Source organism: Coregonus lavaretus (assembly GCF_964263955.1).
Source record: "Coregonus lavaretus genome assembly, chromosome: 17".
In the NCBI taxonomy this organism is placed as follows: Eukaryota; Metazoa; Chordata; class Actinopteri; order Salmoniformes; family Salmonidae; genus Coregonus; species Coregonus lavaretus.
This window is the reverse complement of record NC_140004.1, coordinates 37,979,904-38,002,104: the sequence shown is the minus strand read 5'-3', so window position 1 is coordinate 38,002,104 and position 22,201 is coordinate 37,979,904. Positions and strand designations below refer to the sequence as shown.

Sequence of the window (22,201 nt, the reverse complement as noted above, 5' to 3'; positions counted from 1 at the left end):
CCACCCTGCCTCGCTAGTTCGGCTTCTCAGGGCATGGATCTTGGCACACACACACACACATACACACACACACACACACACACACACACACACACACACACACACACACACACACACACACACACACACACATACACACACACAAACACAAACACACACACAAACAAACACACACTCACAGAGTGAGAGAGGGCAGGGGCCTTCTCTTAGTCAGCCTCTGATCTAATTTAAAGCAGCCGACCCAGTGTGTGTGTGTGTGTGTATGTGTGTGTGTGTGCTCCTGCCCTCTTCCTGCCCTCTAGTTAATGATTTTCCTTGATTGTGTCCCTCCTAAACTGCTCCCCCTCTCTTCGGTGTCGCACTCAATCTGCTCCCCCTCTCCATGTGCCTCTCCAGCTCAGCCACATATTAGTGCCTGGCTCATTTTTGTTCCCCCTCCTTTGATTGAGTTTGACTGAAACATCCGAGCAGTAAACCTCACCTCACATAACCTCTCTCTCCCTTTCTCTCTCTCTCTCTCTCTCTCTCTCTCTCTCTCTCTCTCTCTCTCTCTCTCCTCTCTCTCTCTCTCTCTCTCTCTCTCTCTCTCTCTCTCTCTCTCTCATCAATTCATTGAATTAAATTCAATTCAACAATAAATATTAACAGTAAACATTACACTCTCTCTTCGCTCCCCCTCCCTCCCTCCCTCACCCCTCCCTCCAAATAGGAAGTCTAATAGTTAAAACAAATCCAGTCTTGTGGTAGATGGAATATCTTTTTGATTTTCTCTACACAGACTTCAAATGTTATGTCCACTGTTTAGCTACAAAACACAATTAGAAGAAGGTACATTGTATAACCTTGTGTCACGGCATAACAAGGTCTTCTTTACCCCTATGATTCTCACACAGTGCAAGGTGTTCTCTACAGACCTGGTCAATTAGTCCAGTGTGGTATTTATTTAACAGGATATTGTCCCTAGTAACTTGGTTGCTACCGTACAATGTACATGACCCCAGTCAGGTGACCTGCACCCTTTGATCATTACTGTCCCTCCCTCCCGCGTCAGTCAGTGGTCCCGTTGTAACTGTTACTAGAGTAACCGTGTTGTTGGCACCGGCTGAGGCCTCAGATGTATTGTGGCTGTTGATATGGGGGTCCCATGGTTTCTATGTCATCTCTAGGCCTATTAACCAGGCCGATCCAACACGACTGGTTTGCCGACGAAATAGTCTGATGTGGTTTCATCAGGCTTCCAGTTGCGACGACCACGAAGATCCATCTGCCAGCCCCGGCCCGCTAGCACACGCAAACTACAACTGTGCTCCCTGCTAGCTGTGCTGAAGCACCAATTTGAACTGCTCTCGGACTCACATATTGCTGTTCACTGGACCTTATGATCACTCAGCTGCACAGCTGATGCCTGCTGGACTGTTCCTTTACACGGTACCCTGTCCTGTTTATTCTGTTTAGTCTTAGCCCAAACGTTATCGCTATTTCCAGTTGTTGTCTTAGCTCTCTCTAATAACTCCTGTGACTGCTTTATGCCTCTCTCCCATGTCAATTATGCCTTGCCTATTGCTGTTTGGGTTAGTTCTTATTATACAATTTCACTGTAGAACCCCTAGTCCCTCTCAAACTGCCTCATATAGTTCCTTTGTTCCACCCCCCATACACGCCGAGACCGGCTCAATCGGTGCCTCCAATGACGCTATCTCTTTCATTGTTACCCAACGCTTAGGGTTACCTGAACTGTACTCATATCCTTCCATATCCTTTTCTGTACATAATGCCCTGAATCTTTTCTACAACGCCCGGAGAACTGCACCCTTTATTCTATGTACCCAACGCACTAGAAGACCAGTTCTTAAAGCCTTTAGTCGTTTCCTTATTCTAGTCCTCCTCTGTTCCTCTGGTGGCTAACCCAGGCCCTGCAGCCCCCAGTATCACTCCTACTCCCCAGGAGCTATCATTTGTTGACTTCTGTAACCGTAAAAGTCTTGGTTTTCTGCACATAAATATCAGAAGCCTCCTTCCTAAGTTTGAGTTATTCACTGCGTTAGCACACTCCGCCAACCCTGATGTTCTAGCAGTGTCTGAATCCTGGCTTAGGAAGGCCACCAAAAATTCTGAAATTTCCATCCCCAACTATAACATTTTCCGTCTAGATAGAACTGCCAAAGGGGGTGGAGTTGCAATCTACTGTAGAGATAGCCTGCAGAGCTCTATCATACTATCCAGGTCTGTGCCCAAACAGTTTGAGCTTCTACTTCTAAAAATCCACCTTTTCAGAAATAAATCTCTCACTGTTGCCGCTTGCTACAGACCCCCCTCAGCCCCCAGCTGTGCCCTGGACACCATATGTGAATTGATTGCCCCCCATCTATCCTCAGAGTTCGTACTGCTTGGTGACCTAAATTGGGATATGCTTAACACCCTGGCCATCCTACAATCTAAACTAGATGCCCTCAATCTCACACAAATTATCAACGAACCTACCAGGTACAACCCTAAATCCGTAAACATGGGTACCCTCATAGATATCATCCTGACTAACTTACCCTCTAAATACACCTCCGCTGTCTTCAACCAGGATCTCAGCGATCACTGCCTTATTGCCTGTGTCCGTAACGGGTCCGCGGTCAAACGACCACTCCTCATCACTGTCAAACGCTCCCCAAAACACTTCAGCGAGCAGGCCTTCCTAATTGACCTGGCCCAGGTATCCTGGATGGATATAGATCTCATTCCGTCAGTAGAGGATGCCTGGTTGTTCTTTAAAAGTAATTTCCTCTCAATCTTAAATAGACATGCCCCATTCAAAAAATACAGAACTAAGAACAGATATAGCCCCTGGTTCTCCTCAGACTTGACTGCCCTTGACCAGCACAAAAACATCCTGTGGCGTACTGCATTAGCATCAAATAGCCCCCGCGATATGCAACTTTTCAGGGAAGTTAGGAACCAATATACACAAGCAGTTAGGAAAGCAAAGGCTAACTTTTTCAAACAGAAATTTGCATCCTGTAGCACTAACTCCAAAAAGTTTTGGGACACTGTAAAGTCCATGGAAAATAAGAGCACTTCCTCCCAGCTGCCCACTGCACTGAGGCTAGGAAACACTATCACCACCGATAAATCTACAATAATCGAGAATTTCAACAAGCATTTTGCTACGGCTGGCCATGCTTTCCACCTGGCTACCACTACCCCGGCCACCAGCTCTGCACCCTCCGCTGCAACTTGCCCATGCCCCCCCCCCGCTTCTCCTTCACACAAATCCAGACAGCTGATGTTCTAAAAGAGCTGCAAAATCTGGACCCCTACAAATCATCTGGGCTAGACAATCTGGACCCTTTCTTTCTAAAACTAGCCGCCGAAATTGTCGCAACCCCTATTACTAGCCTGTTCAACCTCTCTTTCGTAACGTCTGAGATCCCCAGAGATTGGAAAGCTGCCGCGGTCATCCCCCTCTTCAAAGGGGGTGACACTCTAGATCCAAATTGTTACAGACCCATATCCATTCTGCCCTGCCTTTCAAACGTTTTTGAAAGCCAAGTCAACAAACAGATCACCGACCATTTCGAATCCCACCGTACCTTCTCCGCTATGCAATCCGGTTTCCGAGCTGGTCATGGGTGCACTTCAGCCACGCTCAAGGTCCTAAACGATATTATAACCGCGATCGATAATAGACAGTACTGTGCAGCCATTTTCATTGACCTGGCCAAGGCTTTCGACTCTGTCAACCACCGCATTCTTATTGGCAGACTAAATAGCCTTGGTTTCTCAAATGACTGCCTCGCCTGGTTCACCAACTACTTCTCAGATAGAGTTCAATGTGTCAAATCGGAGGGCCTGTTGTCTGGACCTATGGCAGTCTCTATGGGGGTGCCACAGGGTTCAATTATTGGGCCGACTCTTTTCTCTGTGTATATCAATGACGTCGCTCTTGCTGCTGGTGACTCTCAGATCCACCTCTACGCAGACGACACCATTTTGTATACATATGGCCCTTCATTGGACACTGTGTTAACAAACCTCCAAACGAGCTTCAATTCCATACAACACTCCTTCAGTAGCCTCCAACTGCTCTTAAACACTAGTAAAACTAAATGCATGCTCTTCAACCGAACGCTGCTTGCACCCGCCCACCCGACTAGAATCACTACACTCGACGGGTCTGACCTAGAGTATGTGGACAACTACAAATATCTAGGTGTCTGGTTATACTGTAAACTCTCCTTCCAGACTCACATTAAGAATCTCCAATCCAAAGTTAAATCTAGAATCGGTTTCCTATTTCGCAACAAAGCCTCCTTCACTCATGCTGCCAAAAATGCCCTCGTAAAACTGACTATCCTACCGATCCTTGACTTCGGCGATGTCATTTACAAAATAGCCTCCAACACTCTACTCAGCAAATTGGATGTAGTCTATCACAGTGCCATCCGTTTTGTCTCCAAAGCCCCATATAATACCCACCACTGTGACCTGTACGCTCTTGTTGGCTGGTCCTCACTACATATTCGTTGCCAAACCCACTGGCTCCAGGCTATCTATAAATCACTGCTAGGCAAATCCCCGCCTTATCTTAGCTCATTGGTCACCATAGCAACACCCACCCGTAGTCTGCGCTCCAGCGGGTATATCTCACTGGTCATCCCCAAAGCCAACACCTCCTTTGGCCGCAATTCCTTCCAGTTCTCTGCTGCCAATGACTGGAACAAATTGCAAAAATCTCTGAAGCTGGAGACACTTATCTCCCTCACTAACTTTAAGCATCAGTTGTCAGAGCACCTTACCGATCACTGCACCTGTCCACAGCCCATCTGAAATTAGCCCGCCCAACTACCTCATCCCTATATTGTTATTTATTTTGCTCATTTGTACCCCAGTATCTCTATTTGCACATCATCTCTTGCACATCTATCATTCCAGTGTTAATACTAATTGTAATTATTTTGCACTATAGCCTATTTTATTGCCTTACCTCCATAACTTGCTAAATTTGCACACACTGTATATATATGTATTTCTGTTGTATTTTTTGACTTTGTTTTGTTTTACCCCATATGTAACTCTGTGTTGTTGTTTTTATCGCACTGCTTTGCTTTATCTTGGCCAGGTCGCAGTTGTAAATGAGAACTTGTTCTCAACTGGTTTACCTGGTTAAATAAAGGTGAAATAAAAAAAAAATAAAAAAAAATGTTCTTTGTGTGGTTGTTCTAGATAACTACATCAGGGGGCAGTCATACTGTGTCTGTTACTAGGGTAACGCTACAGTCCACAATCTGAAGTCTGCTTCATACTGTTAAGCTGTAGTGTGTACACGTGTGTCTGCTGATGGTGCAGGGTTGAACCCACAGCATCATCTAACTCAGTCATTCACTCTGCCAGAATCCTGAGAACATACCCAGTTCCATTCTAAATAGTTTTGACCAGAACATACCCAGTTCCATTCTAAAGGGTTTTGACCAGAACATACCCAGTTCCATTTTAAATGGTTTTGACCTGAACATACCCAATCCCATTCTAAAGGGTTTTGACCAGAACATACCCAGTCCCATTCTAAAAAGTTTTGACCAGAACATACCCAGTCCCATTCTAATGGGTTTTGACCAGACATATTTTCTGACGCAGTAATGATAGGTGTATCTGTGATGGCTTTACAGATGGGAACCAGAAGCGGCTTACACTGGGGTTTGATCATACTGCGGCCTGGGGGAGAGAGACTAGACGCGACACAAAGAGCATAATGGACCTGCTTTAGATTAGAAACATGACAGTTAGACTCTGGAATACATCAGCTATAGTAGGGCCTTCCTGTTGTTACTGGGGCTATATATATATACAGTTGAAGTCTGAAGTTTACATACACCTTAGCCAAATACATTTAAACTCAGTTTTTCACAATTCCTGACATTTAATCCTAGTAAAAATTCCCTGTCTTAGGTCAGTTAGGATCACCACTTTATTTTAAGAATGTTCAATGTCAGAATAATAGTAGCTTTTATTTCTTTCATCACATTCCCAGTGGGTCAGAAGTTTACATACACTCAATTAGTATTTGGTAGCATTGCCTTTAAATAGTTTAACTTGGGTCAAATATTTTGGGTAGCCTTCCACAAACTTCCCACAATAAGTTGGGTGAATTTTGGCCCATTCCTCCTGACAGAGCTGGTGTAACTGAGTCAGGTTTGTAGGCCTCCTTGCTCGCACACGCATTTTCAGTTCTGCCCACACATTTTCAATAGGATTGAGGTCAGGGCTTTGTGATGGCCACTCCAATACCTTGACTTTGTTGTCCTTAAGCCATTTTGCCACAACTTTGGAAGTATGCTTGGGGTCATTGTCCATTTGGAAGACCCATTTGCGACCAAGCTTTAACTTCCTGACTGATGTCTTGAGATGTTGCTTCAATATATCCACATCATTTTCCTTCCTCATGATGCCATCTATTTTGTGAAGTGCACCAGTCCCTCCTGCAGCAAAGCACCCCCACAGCATGATGCTGCCACCCCCATGCTTCACGGTTGGGATGGTGTTCTTCAGCTTGCAAGCAAACCCTTTTTCCTCCAAACATAACGATGGTCATTATGGCCAAACAGTTCTATTTTTGTTTAATCAGACCAGAGGACATTTCTCCAAAAAGTAAGATCTTTGTCAACAGGTGCAGTTGCAAACCGTAGTCTGGCTTTTTATGGCGCTTTTGGAGCAGTGGCTTCTTCCTTGCTGAGCGGCCTTTCAGGTTATGTCGATATAGGACTTGTTTTACTGTGGATATAGATACTTTTGTACCTGTTTCCTCCACCATCTTCACAAGGTCCTTCGCTGTTGTTCTGGGATTTATTTGCACTTTTCGCACCAAAGTACGTTCATCTCTAGGAGACAGAACGCGTCTCCTTCCTGAGCGGTATGACGGCTGCGTGGTCCCATGGTGTTTATACTTGCGTACTATTGTTTGTACAGATGAACGTGGTACCTTCAGGTGTTTGGAAATTGCTCCCAAGGATCAACCAGAGGTCTACAAGTTTGAAGGTAGGCCTTGAAATACATCCACAGGTACACCTCCAATTGACTCAAATTATGTCAATTAGCCTATCAGAAGCTTCTAAAGCCATGACATCATTTTCTGGAATTTTCCAAGCTGTTTAAAGGCACAGTCAACTTAGTGTATGTAAACTTCTGACCCACTGGAATTGTGATACAGTGAATTATAAGTGAAATAATCTGTCTGTAAACAATTGTTGGAAAAATTACTTGTGTCATGCACAAAGTAGATGTCCTAACCGACTTGCCAAAACTATAGTTTGTTAACAAGAAAGTTGTGGAGTGGTTGAAAAACGATTTTTAATGACTCCAACCTAAGTGTATGTAAACTTCCAACTTCAACTGTACACACACACACAACATTCCAGTAAATCTTCAAGTTATAACGTAAAATCCGTAGGCAGTCTATTTTCATCAGAGTCAGTGGTTAGGATGGTGTATAGGGTTACGGCAAGAAGGGGAATGGGTTCAGAGCTCTCGTGTAATGACCTAACATTATTTAGGATAATTTAATAAGTTGATTCCATATCTAATATGCCTGTAAATAATGAGATAACGGACTGTCGTGTGTGTGTGTTATTGTGTGTGTGTGTGTGCATGTGTGTGTGTTACTGTGTGTGTGTGCATGTGTGTGTTTGAATATTCCATTTAATATGTCAGTAAATAATGGTTAAACCCTGACTGCTAGGGCAGATAGAACTAAACTAATTAAGTGTTTATTTTTAAGTGCACTCCCTAGTCTCACAGAGTGGTTACAAGGTTGACCACTACTTGACCTCCTTCTCATAAGAAGGGTAGCTGGCTATCAGATGGAATAAGTTGTTTAGATAAGAGTTAGAGGGTGGGAGAGAGAAAGAGAGCAAGACAGAGAGTGGGATAGAGACAGAGTAGGAGGTAGAGAGTTTGAATTTGATTAGAATCCCCATTAGCTGAATTTGAATTTAGAATTTGAATTTAGAATTTGAATTTAGAATTTGAATTTAGAATTTTATTAGGATACCCATTAGCTGATGCCATGGCAACAGAGAGAGAAGGAGAAAGAGGGAGAGAACGAGAACATTTGAATTTAGAATTTTGTTAGGATCCCCATTAGCTGACACCACAGCTTCCTGAGAGAGAGAGAGAGAAAGAGAGAGAGAGAGGGCGAGAGAGGATGCATGAATGCATGCACATACACTCATGCATGCATGCACACACACACTCACTCCCAGCAAATTTTATTAGGACCCCTATTAGCTGACGCCATGGCTTCCTGAGCGAGAGAGTGAGAGAGGGGGAGAGAGAGCGAGAGAGAGGTGGAGTGTGTCCTCATTACCTTCCCTCTGTAGTCACCACTCAAGTCACACCGCCTGCTAGAAAAATGATGGGATTCTTTCCTCTCCTCCCTTATCCCTCACTTTTTCACCTTACCTTTTCTTGCATATCGCTTCATCTATTTTTCAGACAGGAAATCATTATCAGTCAGGAAAGACAATTTCCTCCTCCTATGATCTCTACTTTGTGAAGTGTGTGTGTGTGTAAGAAGAGGATCTGTGTAGGGTGTGAGGAGAGAGAGGGTGTGAGGAGAGAGAGGGTGAGGAGAGAGAGGATGAGGAGATAGAGGGTGTGAGGAGAGAGAGGGTGAGGAGAGAGAGGGTGTGAGGAGAGAGAGGGTGTGATGAGAGAGGGTGTGAGGAGAGAGAGGGTGAGGAGAGAGAGGGTGTGAGGAGAGAGAGGATGTGTGGAGAGAGAGCGTGTGAGGAGAGAGAGGGTGAAGAGAGAGATGGTGTGAGGAGAGAGAGGGTATGAGGAGAGACAGGGTTTGAGGAGAGAGAGAGGGTGTGAGGAGAGAGAGGGTGTGAAGAGAGAGCGTGTGAGGAGAGAGAGGGTGTGAGGAGAGAGAGGGTGTGGAGAGAGAGGGTGTGTGGAGAGAGGGTGTGAGGAGAGAGAGGTTGTGGAGAGAGAGGGTGAGGAGATAGAGAGTGATGACGAGGGTGTGAGGAGAGACCGGGTGTGGAGAGAGAGTGTGAGGAGAGAGAGTGTGAGGAGAGAGAGGGTGTGAAGAGAGAGATGGTGTGACTACAAAGGGAAACCCAGCCGTGAGCTGCCCAGTGACGCGAGCCTACGATACAAGCTAAATGCCTTTTATGCTTGCTTCGAGGCAAGCAACACTGAAGTATGCATGAGAGCACCAGCTGTTCCGGACGACTGTGATCACGCTCTCGGTAGCCGATGTGAGCAAGACCTTTAAAGAGATCAACAATCACAAAGCCGCAGGGCCAGACGGATTACCAGGACGTGTACTCAAAGCATGCACGGCCACTTCACTGACATTTACAACCTCTCCCTGACCGAGTCTGTAATACCTACATGTTTCAAGCAGACCACAATAGGAAGCGAAGGTAACCTGCCTAAATGATTACCGTCCCGTTGCACTCACATCGGTAGCCATGAAAGTGCTTTGAAAGGCTGGTCATGGCTCACATCTACACCATCATCCCGGAAACCCTAGACCCACTCCAATTCGCATACCGCCCCAACAGATCCACAGATGACGCAATTTCAATCGCAATCCACACTGCCCTCTCCCACCTGGACAAAAGGAACACCTATGTGAGAATGCTGTTCATTGACAACAGCTCAGCGTTCAACACCATAGTGCCCACAAAGCTCATCACTAAGCTAAGGACCCTGGGACTAAACACCTCCCTCTGGAACTGGATCCTGGACTTCCTGACGGGCCGCCCCCAGGTGGTAAGGGTAAGTAACAACACATCAGCCACGCTGATCCTCAACACGGGGGCCCCTCAGGTGTGCATGCTTAGTCCCCTCCTGTACTCCCTGTTCACCCATGACTGCATGGCCAAACACGACTCCAACACCATCATTAAGGTTGCTGACGACACAATGGTGGTAGGCCTTGATCACCGACAATGATGAGGCAGCCTACAGAGACCTGGCAGTGTGGTGCCAGGACAACAACCTCTCCCTCAATGTGAGCAAGACAAAGGAGCTGATCGTGGACTACAGGAAAGGCGGGCCGAACAGGCCCCCATTAACATCAACGGAGCTGTAGTGGAGCGGGTCGAGAGTTTCAAGTTCCTTGGTGTCCACATCACCAATTAACTATGGTCCAAACACACCAAGACAGTTGTGAAGAGGGCACGACAACACCTTTTCCCCTTCAGGAGACTGAAAAGATTTGGCATAGGTCCCCAGATCCTCAAAAAGGTCTACAACTGCACCATCGAGAGAATCCTGACCGGTTGCGTCACCGCCTGGTATGGCAACGGCTCGGCATCTGACCATAAGGCACTACAGAGGCTAGTGCGTATGGCCCAGTACATCACTGGGGCCAAGCTTCCTGACATCCAGGACCTATATACCAGGCGGTGTCAGAGGAAGGCCCAATAAATTGTCAAAGACTCCAGTCACCCAAGTCATATACTGTTCTCTCTGCTACAGCACGGCAAGCAGTACCGGAGCGCCAAGTCTAGAACCAAAAGGCTCCTTAACAGCTTCTACCCCAAGCCATAAGACTGCTGAACAATTAATCAAATGGCCACCTGGACTATTGACACCTCCCTCCTCCCTTTGTTTTTACACTGCTGCTACTCGCTGTTTATTATCTATGCATAGTCACTTTACCCCTACCTACATGTACAAATTACCTCGACTAACCTGTACCCCGGGTTAAGCGAGCAGTGTGTCAAGAAGCAGTGCGGCTTGGCAGGGTCGTGTTTCGGAGGACGCATGGCTCTCGACCTTCGCCTCTCCCGTACGGGAATTGCAGCGATGGGACAACACTGTAACTACCAATTGGATATCACGAAATTGGGGAGAAAAAGGGCTATTTAAAAAATAAAAAATGAATTAATTAATGTGTCTGAGCTAGTAAAAGGCTTCTCTGGAATGAGGTGCTTATCTGGTCATTATCCTTGGTATTCTTCTTTTTGGAATAGCAAGGATTAAAACAGGCCTTGGTGTGTCACTTACCCTCCTAGTCTACTGAGCCACACGTGATCTTTATCTAAAAATATCTGGTATTCATGTGTCATTCATAATTTTTCATAGAGATTTAATTGGAATCCACAGAAATCTCAGACCAATTCTCAGTCCATTTATTTATACTGTCTATTTGCGTTTGTGTTGTGTGTTTTGAGTATGTGTTACTGTGTGTGTGTTGCTTCCGTGTGTATATTTATTTGTATAAGCCTACGTTTCCCTACTCTCCCCTTACATTAATGATATTTCTGGGTCATATATTTCGCTAAGACAGGTCGTATATCTTTATAATGAGTTGAGAGAAAATGAAAGAATGTCCAGGTTTGTCTTTTGGCAGAATCCTCTATCTCACGATGCCTGAGAAGAATGACCTCATGGATTTCTACTAGTTTAATATTGACCGAAAATGTAATTGTGTTTGCCCGGGTGTATGTCTGTTCACTTGTCTGTGTGTTTGAGTGTGCGTGTACATGTGTTATGTTACGTATGGTATGTATATGTGAGTAATACTATCACAGACACATTTGTTTTAGTTCCCATTCCTTATTGGAATTGTGTTAGAGAGATGTGGTCAGAGTAAATTTGTCTTGGTTTGCTTGCTTGTGGGTGTGTTTGCCTTAGTTTCTGTGTGTGTGTGTGAGTGTGTGTGTCTGTGGTTCCATTTAATAATAATAATATTCCATTTAGCAGACGCTTTTATCCAAAGCGACTTACAGTCATGTGTGCATACATTTTTACGTATGGGTGGTCCCGGGGATCGAACCCACTACCATGGCGTTACAAGCGCCATGCTCTACCAATTGAGCTACAGAGGAGTGTGTGTGTGTATGTGTATGTGTGTGTCTGTGGTTCCGTGTGTGTGTGTGTGTGTCTGGTTCCGTGTGTGTGTGTGTGGGGGTGGGGGTCTGTGCATGCGCGTGTGTGTTTGTGTTAGAGAGTGAATGCAGGCGTGTGTGTGTGTGTGTGTGTGTGTGTGTGTGTGTGAGTGTGTGTTAGAGAGTGAATGCAGGAGTGTGTGTGTGTGTTAGAGAGTGAATGCAGGTGTGTGTGTGTGTGTGTGTGTGTGTTAGAGAGTGAATGCAGGTGTGTGTGTTTGTGTGTGTGTTAGAGAGTGAATGCAGGTGTGTGTGTGTGTGTGTGTGTGTGTGTGTGTGTGTGTGTGTGTGTGTGTTAGAGAGTGAATGCAGGTGTGTGTGTGTGTGTGTGTGTTAGAGAGTGATTGCAGGTGTGTGTGTGTGTTAGAGAGTGAATGCAGGTGTGTGTGTTTGTGTGTGTGTTAGAGAGTGAATGCAGGTGTGTGTGTTTGTGTGTGTGTTAGAGAGTGAATGCAGGTGTGTGTGTGTGTGTGTGTGTGTGTGTTAGAGAGTGAATGCAGGTGTGTGTGTTTGTGTGTGTGTTAGAGAGTGAATGCAGGTGTGTGTGTGTGTGTGTGTGTGTGTTAGAGAGTGAATGCAGGTGTGTGTGTGTGTGTTTGTGTGTTAGAGAGTGAATGCAGGTGTGTGTGTGTGTGTGTGTGTGTGTGTGTTAGAGAGTGAATGCAGGTGTGTGTGTGTGTGTGTGTGTGTGTGTGTGTGTGTGTGTTAGAGAGTGAATGCAGGTGTGTGTGTGTGTTAGAGAGTGAATGCGGGCGTGTGTCTGTGCATGTATTTGTGTTGCTTTGCTTCTCTGAATCCAGTGTGGCAGTTGATCTGATCTGTGGTTCTCTCTCTCTCCATACAGTCAGTGTGTACAGTACAATCTACAATAGCCTCACCTCAGGGCACAAAGAGAGTATAGCAATTTTCACCCCGGACCAAATCAACTCCTACAGTTAACATGAATAGTAAAAACCATACATCACCCACTCCTGGTTATCTGTAGCCTAGCGTCATCTCTGGACTGATACACACACATATACACTGAGTATACCAAACATTAGGAACACCTTCCTAATACTGAGTTGCACCCCCCCTCTTTTGCCCCCAGAATAGCCTCAATTCGTCGAGGCATGGACTCTACAAGGTGTCGAAAGCGTTCCACAAGGATGCTGGCCCATGTTGACTCCAATGCTTCCCACTGTTGTGTCAAGTTGAATGGATATGCTTTGGGTGGTGGACCATTCTTGATAAACACAGTAAACTGTTGAGTGTGAAAAACCCAGCAGCGTTGCAGTTCTTTACACAACCTGGTGTGCCTGGCACCTACTACCATACCCGTTCAAAGTCACTTAAATATTTTGTCTTGCCCATTCCCCCTCTGACTGGCACACATACACAATCCATGTCTCAGTTGTCTCAAGGCTTAAAAATCATTTACCTGTCCCCTCCCCTTCATCTACAATGATTGAAGTGGATATAACAAGTGACCTGGATTCACCTGGTCATTCGGTCATGGAAACAGCAGGTGTTCTTAATGTTTTGTATACTCAGATACACACAGCGATACACACAGAGATACACAGAGGGATACACAGAGAGATGCAAACAGAGAGATGCACACATAGATGCACACAGAGAGATGGACACAGAGATGCACAGATAGATACAAACAGAGAGAAACACACAGAGATACACACAGATATACTCTCATGGATTCACAGTGTAACCTAGGGCCAATGAAGGGGATAGTGTTATAATATGGTCGTCTACATACAATGCATTCTGGAGGAAGCAGTGTTCCTTTATTGTGTAAGTTCCCATGGCTTATGGTTTCCAACGGGACTTCAGTGTAGATCAGGGCTCTTCAACCCTGTTCTTGGAGAGCTGTAGATTTTCACTCCAACCCCAGTTGTAACTAACCTGATTCATCTTATCAATCAGCTAATTATTAGATTCAGGTGCGCTAGATTAGGGCGAAAACCTACAGGACGGTAGCTCTCCAGGAACAGGGTTGGAGTTAAAACCTACAGGACGGTAGATCTCCAGGAACAGGGTTGGAGTTAAAACCTACAGGATGGTAGATCTCCAGGAACAGGGTAGGAGTTCAAACCTACAGGAAGGATCTCTCCAGCAACAGGGTTGGAGTTAAAACCTACCGGACGGATCTCTCCAGGAACAGGATTGAAGTTAAAACCTACAGGACGGATCTCTCCAGGAACAGGGTTGAAGTTAAAACCTACAGGACGGATCTCTCCAGGAACAGGGTTGGAGTTAAAACCTACAGGACGGATCTCTCCAGGAACAGGGCTGGAGAGCCCTGGTGTCGATGCTGTACGCACTACTCTCTGTAGTGCCTTGCGGTCGGAGGCCAAGCAGTTGCCATACCAGGCGGTGATGCAACGAGTCAGGATGCTCTCGATGGTGCAGCTGTATAATTTTTTGAGGATCTGAGGACCCATGCCAAATCTTTTCAGTCTCCTGAGGAGGAATAGGCTTTGTCGTGCCCTCTTCACAACTGTCTTGGTGTGTTTGGACCATGATAGTTCGTTGGTGATGTGGACACCAAGGAACTTGACGCTCTCAACCTGTTCCACTACAGCCCCGTCGATGAGAATGGGGGCGTGCTCAGTCCTCTTTTTTTTCCTGTAGTCCACAATCATCTCCTTTGTCTTGGTCACGTTGAGGGAGAGGTTGTTATCCTGGCACCACACGGGCAGGTCTCTGACCTCCTCCCTATAGGTTGTCTCATCATTGTCGGTGATCAGGCCTACCACTGTTGTGTCGTCGGCAAACTTAATGATGGTGTTGGAGTCGTGCCTGGCCATGCAGTCATGGGTGAACAGGGAGTACAGGAGGGGACTGAGCACGCACCCCTGAGGGGCCCCCGTGTTGAGGATCAGTGTGGCAGATGTGTTGTTACCTACCCTTACCAGCACCTGACCTCATGCTCCACTTCTAGAGACAATTATGGATTTACGACTCTACACTCTATTTAGCCTCACATACGTAATAATAATAATAATAATAATAATAATAATAATAATAATAATAATAATAATAATATATACGTATATTTCAACAAGATCTCATAGTTTGACTCGTTTTGACTTCAGTATTCAACCTTTGTTCAGGGGCGGGGGATAAACCCCAAATTTCGCCATTCAAGTTTAGGCATGAATTCAGAATGGTTAAGGTAAGTGTTAAGGTTTGGGATAGGCAAAAAACAAAAAACAAATGCCTAGCACTGGGTTTGAACACGCAACCATCGGAGCCAGAGCTTGCGGCTTACGCCCATCCGCCATCCGCAACACCCTAGCAAGCCTACTTGATGGTAATAGCGCTCACTGTTGCCCCCTAGTGGCCAGTTCTGAAGGCATCACCCAACGTCCTGGGGACCTGGATGAACGTCGAATATCGCCTGGCTGTATATTTGTATATCCTGGGGTGATCTTTGCAAAAATATCTCATAGTTTCTCTTTGAAACTATTTTTGTCGCATTAATTCCGCGTGGTTACAGGGTTAAAAGAGAAACAACTCAAAGGTTAAGAGTTTAGGCATGAATTCCGAGTGGTTAAGGTTAGGGCTGTGGTTTGGTTGAAGGCTTAAAACAAAATAATGAAAAACAATGTGCCGTTTCCATCAACCATCATCAAGTATTCTCACGGCTTGCTAGAGCATTGTGATCTGTGGTGGCGCAGTTTTATAAGCATCGCACTCCGGCTCCGAGCATCACGATTTCACACCCAGTGCTGGGCAATCGTTTACATTTTGGGGGGGTGAGCGCTGAGGAAGGCAATTTAAATCAATGTTTTTCAGGGAAAACAACATTAAGGCTAAGTACATAAGAGAGCGTGCAGTCAAAGGCTGACTTTGTCTTTCATCCCTCTTTCATCCCCCACTCATTAGTGATGGCGTGAGTGTGTAGAGAACAAAGCCAAGACCCTCCTAATCGATCACAGAGCAGCACTCCACTTCTCCATCTGCCCAGAAATGGACAGGTTGGGGATTGATTGGAAAGGACAGGCCTTGCGTGCGTGTGTGTGTGCGCGCATACTTGTTTGTTTCCAAACACACTGAAACTATTCAAACTGTGCTACTAAGAAACAAAAATGGCCATGATCCAAAATGAAAGGTCTGTGTTTCACTAAGAACACAGTAATACACACATACACACACACGTAGGGACACATGGGATCACGCAGCGACAGACAGTGGTTGTATCCTCTGGCATGATGTCCCTCTTTACCTTGGCACCCTGTCCTTAGCTTGTTAGGCCTCTCTCTCTCTCTCTCTCTCTCTCTCTCTCTCTCTCTCTCTCTCTCTCTCTCTCTCTCTCTCTCTCTCTCTCTCTCTCTCTCTCTCTCTCTCTCTCTCTATCTCTCCCTCTCTCTCTCTATCTCTCCCTCTCTCTCTCTCTCTTAAAGACCAATTTGTAACTCAATTCAGAATTGACCCGAACCCTGCTTCATTCATTATGAATTGTCCTAGTTTTATTTTCGAGGAATCTGTGTGCGTGGGCTTGTTTGCGTTACTTGCAGTCTGTTCATAATCGTCATCATGTCATCTGTGGATTCAGCTGTGGCACAGTAGACAGCTTTCTATTAACCGTCACCCAGAAGAAACCAGGAGGACTGATTATACATTCTCACTCCTTCTCTTTAAATTCAATTTCAATTCAATATATGGGGCTTTATTGGCATGGGAAACATGTTTATGTTGCCAAAGCAAGTGAAATAGATAATAAACAAAAGTGATGTAAACAATAAAAAATGAACAGTAAACATTGCAGCTCTGATAGCGATTGGTCAGTACAGCAGTACCATAGAGACAGTGGATGCAGGCTGGTGTAAAGAGACCACTGACCAGGGAGCTACACAGATCGCTAAGAGCAGCAAGTCACTACGCTACCTGGGCCTCATGAGAGGTGACAAGGTAAGACGATACATGGACACATCTGCCATATTCATATGACACCTACAGGTAACTGCCAAAATAATGGAAACACATGAGTAAATGAGTGATACGCAGTGTATTGAAAGCAGGTATGTCACGGAATCTGCCGAGGCTGCTCCTCCTCCTTGTTCGGGCAGGCTTCGGCGTTCGTCGTCCCCGGAGTACTAGCTGCCACCGTTGAATGTTTCGATGTTCGTTTGGTTTGGTCTGTCTGTTACACCTGTGTCCGTTTGGTCTTGATTATGTGCCTTATAAGTTTCCTGTGGTTGTGTTCGTTAGTTGTGTGTTATTTTATTTCCTGTCTGTTGGTGGTATCCTGTGCAGTACGCTGGCATCGTTATTATAACGCACTGTGTTGCGTTGTCGTTTTGCCTCCTCGTTAGAGGTACTTTATTTTGTACTGGTTGTGCATCTAGTAAAGTCTTGTTCGACTAAGCTTATGCGTCCTGCGTCTGACTCCTCTCCACGCACCCACACCAACAGTGACAAGGTGCTTACACACAGGTGTGGTTCCTTAGTTAATTAAGCAATGAACATCCCATCATGCTTAGGGTCATGTTTAAAAATGCTAGTCAGGCCATTATTTTGGCTACCATGGCTATGCCCCCATAGAATGACAATGCCCCCATCCACGGGGCATGGGTCATCACTGAATGGTTTGATGAGCATGAAAGCGATGTAAACCTTATGCCATGGCTGTCTCAGTCACACTTTATGTTGGGGTATCCGTTATTTTGGCAGTTACCTGTGTGTGTGTGTGTGTGTGTGTGTGTATGTGTGTGTGTGCGTGTGTAAAGGAAGGACAGAGTAGTGTTCCAGCTCTACCCAAAATACTGTCAAACACACACTCACACACACACACACACACACACACGTGATGTAAGGACATCAGTGTCCAGGTCAGAGGATGACCAATTAAAAAGTGTCCAGGGGAGAGCGTGTGATGTCCATAAGCCACTGCCCCCTGTGCCCAGTGTGTGCTGGTGTATGAGGGGGGAAGAGGACATCAATGTAATGTCCTTTTGATCTAATAATAAAGCATAAATCCTATATCAGCGCTAAGAGATTTACACTGAGTGTACAAAACATTAAGAACACCTGCTCTATGATCCCTTATTGATGTCACTTGTTAAATCCCCTTCAATCAGTATAGATGAAGGGGAGGAAACAGGTTAAAGAAGGATTTTTAAGCCTTGAGACAATTGAGACATGGATTGTGTACAGTATGTGTGCCAACCAGAGGGTGAATTGTCAAGACACAATATTTAAGTGCCTTTAAATGGGGTGTGGTAGGAGTTGCCAGGCACACTGGTTTGAGTGTGTCAAGAACTGCAACGCTGCTGGGTTTTTCACGCTCAACAGTTTCCCATGTGTATCAAGAATGGTCCACCACCCGAAGGACATCCAGCCAACTTAACACAACTGTGGAAAGCATTGGAGTCAACATGGGCCAAAGTCCCTGTGGAACGCTTTTGACACCTTGTTTAGTCCATGCCCCAACAAATTGAGGCTGTTCTGAGGGCAAAAGTGGGGGGCATCTCAATATTATGAAGGTGTTCTTAATGTTTTGTGCTCTCAGTGTAGATCCCTACATTGACATCCTTATAGACATGGGCGGGTGGGATACGTATCATAATATCTATCTTAAAAATATGTATAATATAGAACTAGGGATTGACCCTATGCTGTAAGGACAGAAATGTATCTATGTGTAATAAAGATGAATATGTATGTAATAAATGTATAGAGGACTATGGAGGGACCTTAGGGAGTTCTCACTGATGAAGTGGTCAATGTTAACTTAATTATATAGGACAGGGTCTACATGGATCATATTTATCTCTGTGTAATAAAGGGTAAGTACATTACAGCACAGGTGATCAATTAGCCTCTATGTTCATTTAGCTGGACCCTCTCCTCCTGTGACCTTACAATCAATATCTATAGCCACACACATATGCACACACAGACACACACACACAAAGGATTGCAACTTTTGCTGCAAATAACTACATTAAACAATAAGGTAGCTGTATCTTTATTGCAATGATCATACTGCAGAGGGAAATGTAATTGATACTCATATTTCTGGTCTGTAGGAAATATAATAAATATCTTTATTTGTTTGGAGTGCGTACGCTAGGATTGAGGACTCTGGAGTTAATTCCACTAAGTGGAGCAGTAATTTGCGGTATTAGAAATATATTAGTTATTCAATGGGCCGTGAACAGTGGAAGCCCAGAAGAAGATGCTTTCCTGGAGAGGTAGAAACGTGTTTGGTCTCCAAGGTCATACAGTGCAAGGCCATACAGGAAGAGTGTTTTGGAGCTGTTTTAGGCTCTGTGCCCTGAAAGCATGTTTAGCATTGCAAATGAAGCCAGTAGATTGGTCAGTTTGTAGAGGGGTGAGGATTAGGCTTGCTAAGCCCTGGGCTGTTATTGTGCCTACTGTCGGTTTGTTTGGTGAGCCCAAGTCTGTGGAGAGGAGAGCTACTGATGATCAGGTCACACACAGAGAGATAGAGGAAGAGCAATCAACTGTATATGAAGCTTATGGATTATAAACAGGAGATAGAGATGGGTTTTATATTGACGTCACTGTGGGAGAGAGAGGGTGCGTCTTCTCCCCATGTAGCCCCCTAGGGCAGGTGTGACCATGCCCTCCATTCACCCTGCCCCTACTCCCTCATCCCTCTACCCATGTCCCATCATCTCCGCCTTGGGGCTGGCCTGATCCCTTTCTGATTCTTTTCAGCATTTGCCTGGCTACCCAGACTCCATGCTCCGGCCAAACGCTACGCCACGCCCACGGACGTTAGTTTCTTCTTCGCAATGAGTCTGGATCTGAGTACCTCCGCAACGATTTCTAGAACGCTAACCTAATGTAGCAGGCGCAGAAACCGATTGGTTGGGCCAGAGCCAGAACACACGTGGGTAAAGCAACGTTTTGAAAATTCGTCATTGGCTTTGATACTCAGATTAGTTAGAGATGATCCAATCACTGATGACTTTGTTTTGTACAACACCCCTCCTTTTGACGTTGCCACAAACGACTTCAACAATGGCAGTCTCAGACTGAAGTATTTGGCAAACATAGAGCAGCAGAAGAATTCAATTGGGGTCGTCAGGTTGATTTCACCATCCCTCCCTTCATCCCATAGACTAGCCCTTGCCCACTCTTGTCTAAATGTCTCCATCACATCCCTCCATCCCTCCATCCCTCTATCCCTCTGACTAGATATCCATGTCTAAGCTCCTCTAGAGCAGTGTAAGGTCAGTGGTGAGAGCTGTAGTGACCTCAGCATGGTAAACATGCTCTCTGGGCTGCTTAGTTAGGGACGGGCAGTGCCATATTTTTATATTCAGTTATTTTATTTTATATACTGTATATACTAAATATATGGCTCTGGGGCCAGGGATTCTTATATAGTCTGCCATGACGACTCAATTCAATTTCCTATGACATGACCTCCACGATCAGCTGAGCACAGGGCTCTCAGAGGGCTGTTCACTCAGAGTGATAATCTTACATTGTACAATACTGTATTCGTTCTGGACCAAGTGTAAATATAGCAGTCTGTTGAGAGCCATGTCCTCATCTGGAGGAGTTTATTAAAGTCTCTCATTGTGTGGTTTGGAGGCCTTCTGCTCTCTACCCTTGAGAGAGAGAGAGAGAGAGAGAGAGGGGGGGGGGGATGGAGAGAGAGAAGGGATGTAGAGAGAGAGAGAGTAAGGTAGAGAGAAGGGTTAGAGAGAGAGAGTAATGTAGATAGAAGGTTTGGAGAGTGAGAGAGAATAATGTGGAGAGAAGGGTTGGAGAGTGAGCGAGAGTAATGTAGAGAGAAGGGTTGGAGAGTGAGAGGGAGAGTAATGTAGAGAGAAGGGTTGGAGAGTGAGAGAGTGAGTAATGTAGAGAGAAGGGATGGAGAGTGAGAGAGAGAGAGAGAGAGTAATGTAGAGAGAAGGGTTGGAGATGAAGAGAGAGAGTAATGTAGAGAGAAGGGTTGGAGAGAGGGAGTAAGGTAGAGAGAAGGGTTGGATAGAGAGAGAGAGAGAGAGAGAGAGAGAGAGAGAGAGAGAGAGAGAGAGAGAGAGAGAGAGAGAGAGAGAGAGAGAGAGAGAGAGAGTAATGTAGAGAGACGGGTTGGAGAGAGAGTAATGTAGAGAGAAGGGTGGGGGCGTGAGAGGGAGAGTAATGTAGAGAGAACGGTTGAGAGAGAGAGTAATGTAGAGAGAAGGGTTGGAGAAAGAGAAATGTAGAGAGAAGGGTTGGAGAGTGAGAGAAAGAGTAATGTAGAGAGAAGGGTTGGAGAGGGAGAGTGAGAGTAATGTATAGAGAAGGGTTGGAGAGGGAGAGGGAGTAATGTAGAGAGAAGGGTTGGAGAGTGAGAGAGAGAGTAATTTAGAGAGAAGGGTTGGAGAGAGAGAGTAATGTAGAGAGAAGGGTTTGAGAGTGAGAGAAAGAGTAATGTATAGAGAAGGTTTGGAGAGAGGAGAGAGAGAGAGAGAGAGAGAGAGAGAGAGAGAGAGAGAGAGAGAGAGAGAGAGAGAGAGAGAGAGGGAGAGAGAGAGAGAGAGAGAGAGAGAGAGAGAGAGAGAGAGAGAGGAGAGAGAGAGAGGAGAGAGAGAGTAATGTAGAGAGGAGGGTTGGAGAGAGAGTAATGTAGAGGGAAGGGTTGGAGTGTGAGAGAAAGAGTAATTAGAGAGAAGGGTTGGAGGGGGGAGAGAGAGAGTCATGTAGAGAGAGTGTTGGAGAGAGAGAGTAAGGTAGAGAGAAGGGTTGGATAGAGAGAAAGAGGAAATCGTTTTCTTTACCCATCTTTCTCTTTATATTGAGAGTCCTAATTGGCAAGGCTAAAAATTATGTTTGTAGGAAGATCTTGAATAGTTTGTATTGATCCACATACAGGGCACAGAGATCTAATCCCTGCTTGTTAGCTTCTCTCACCATGTTTTTCATCTCATCTCATGAAGTCCAGTTTGTTTCTAAGGAGAGAGAGAAAGTCACAGCTTCTGCCCCATTCAGTAACAACCATCATCCTCTATCAGTAGGTTGTAGCTACTGCTGTCATCCATAGCTATACGGGCTGCTAGCTGACATGGTGGGTGAAGACAGTTTGAATGAGAGGAAGTGATTATTTTAACTGCAGTCTGGTTTCCTCCCTCCCTCCCTGGACAGCTTGCCCATCCACAGGCTGCTGTAGAGTCTGGTGTCAGGCTGCATCTCAAATGGCTGCCTATTCCCTATATAAAGCACTACTTTTGACCATGGCCCGTAGGGCTCTAGTATAAAAGTAGTGCACTATATAAGAAATAGGGTGCCATTTGGAATGCAGGCTCTGCCTCTCTTACACAAATGCACACTCATGTGAC

At 45.4% G+C, this 22,201-nt stretch overlaps 1 pseudogene across 1 annotated transcript in view; it reads left to right on the top strand.

Annotated features, from left to right (window-relative positions):
- LOC311144387 (F-box/LRR-repeat protein 17-like) overlaps positions 1-22,201 on the top strand; it is a 407,455-nt pseudogene that overhangs the window by 360,967 nt on the left and 24,287 nt on the right. The window contains exon 9 of the transcript in view: positions 16,666-16,808. The product of the transcript in view is annotated as an F-box/LRR-repeat protein 17-like (transcript). The remainder of the gene's footprint in view (positions 1-16,665; positions 16,809-22,201) is intronic.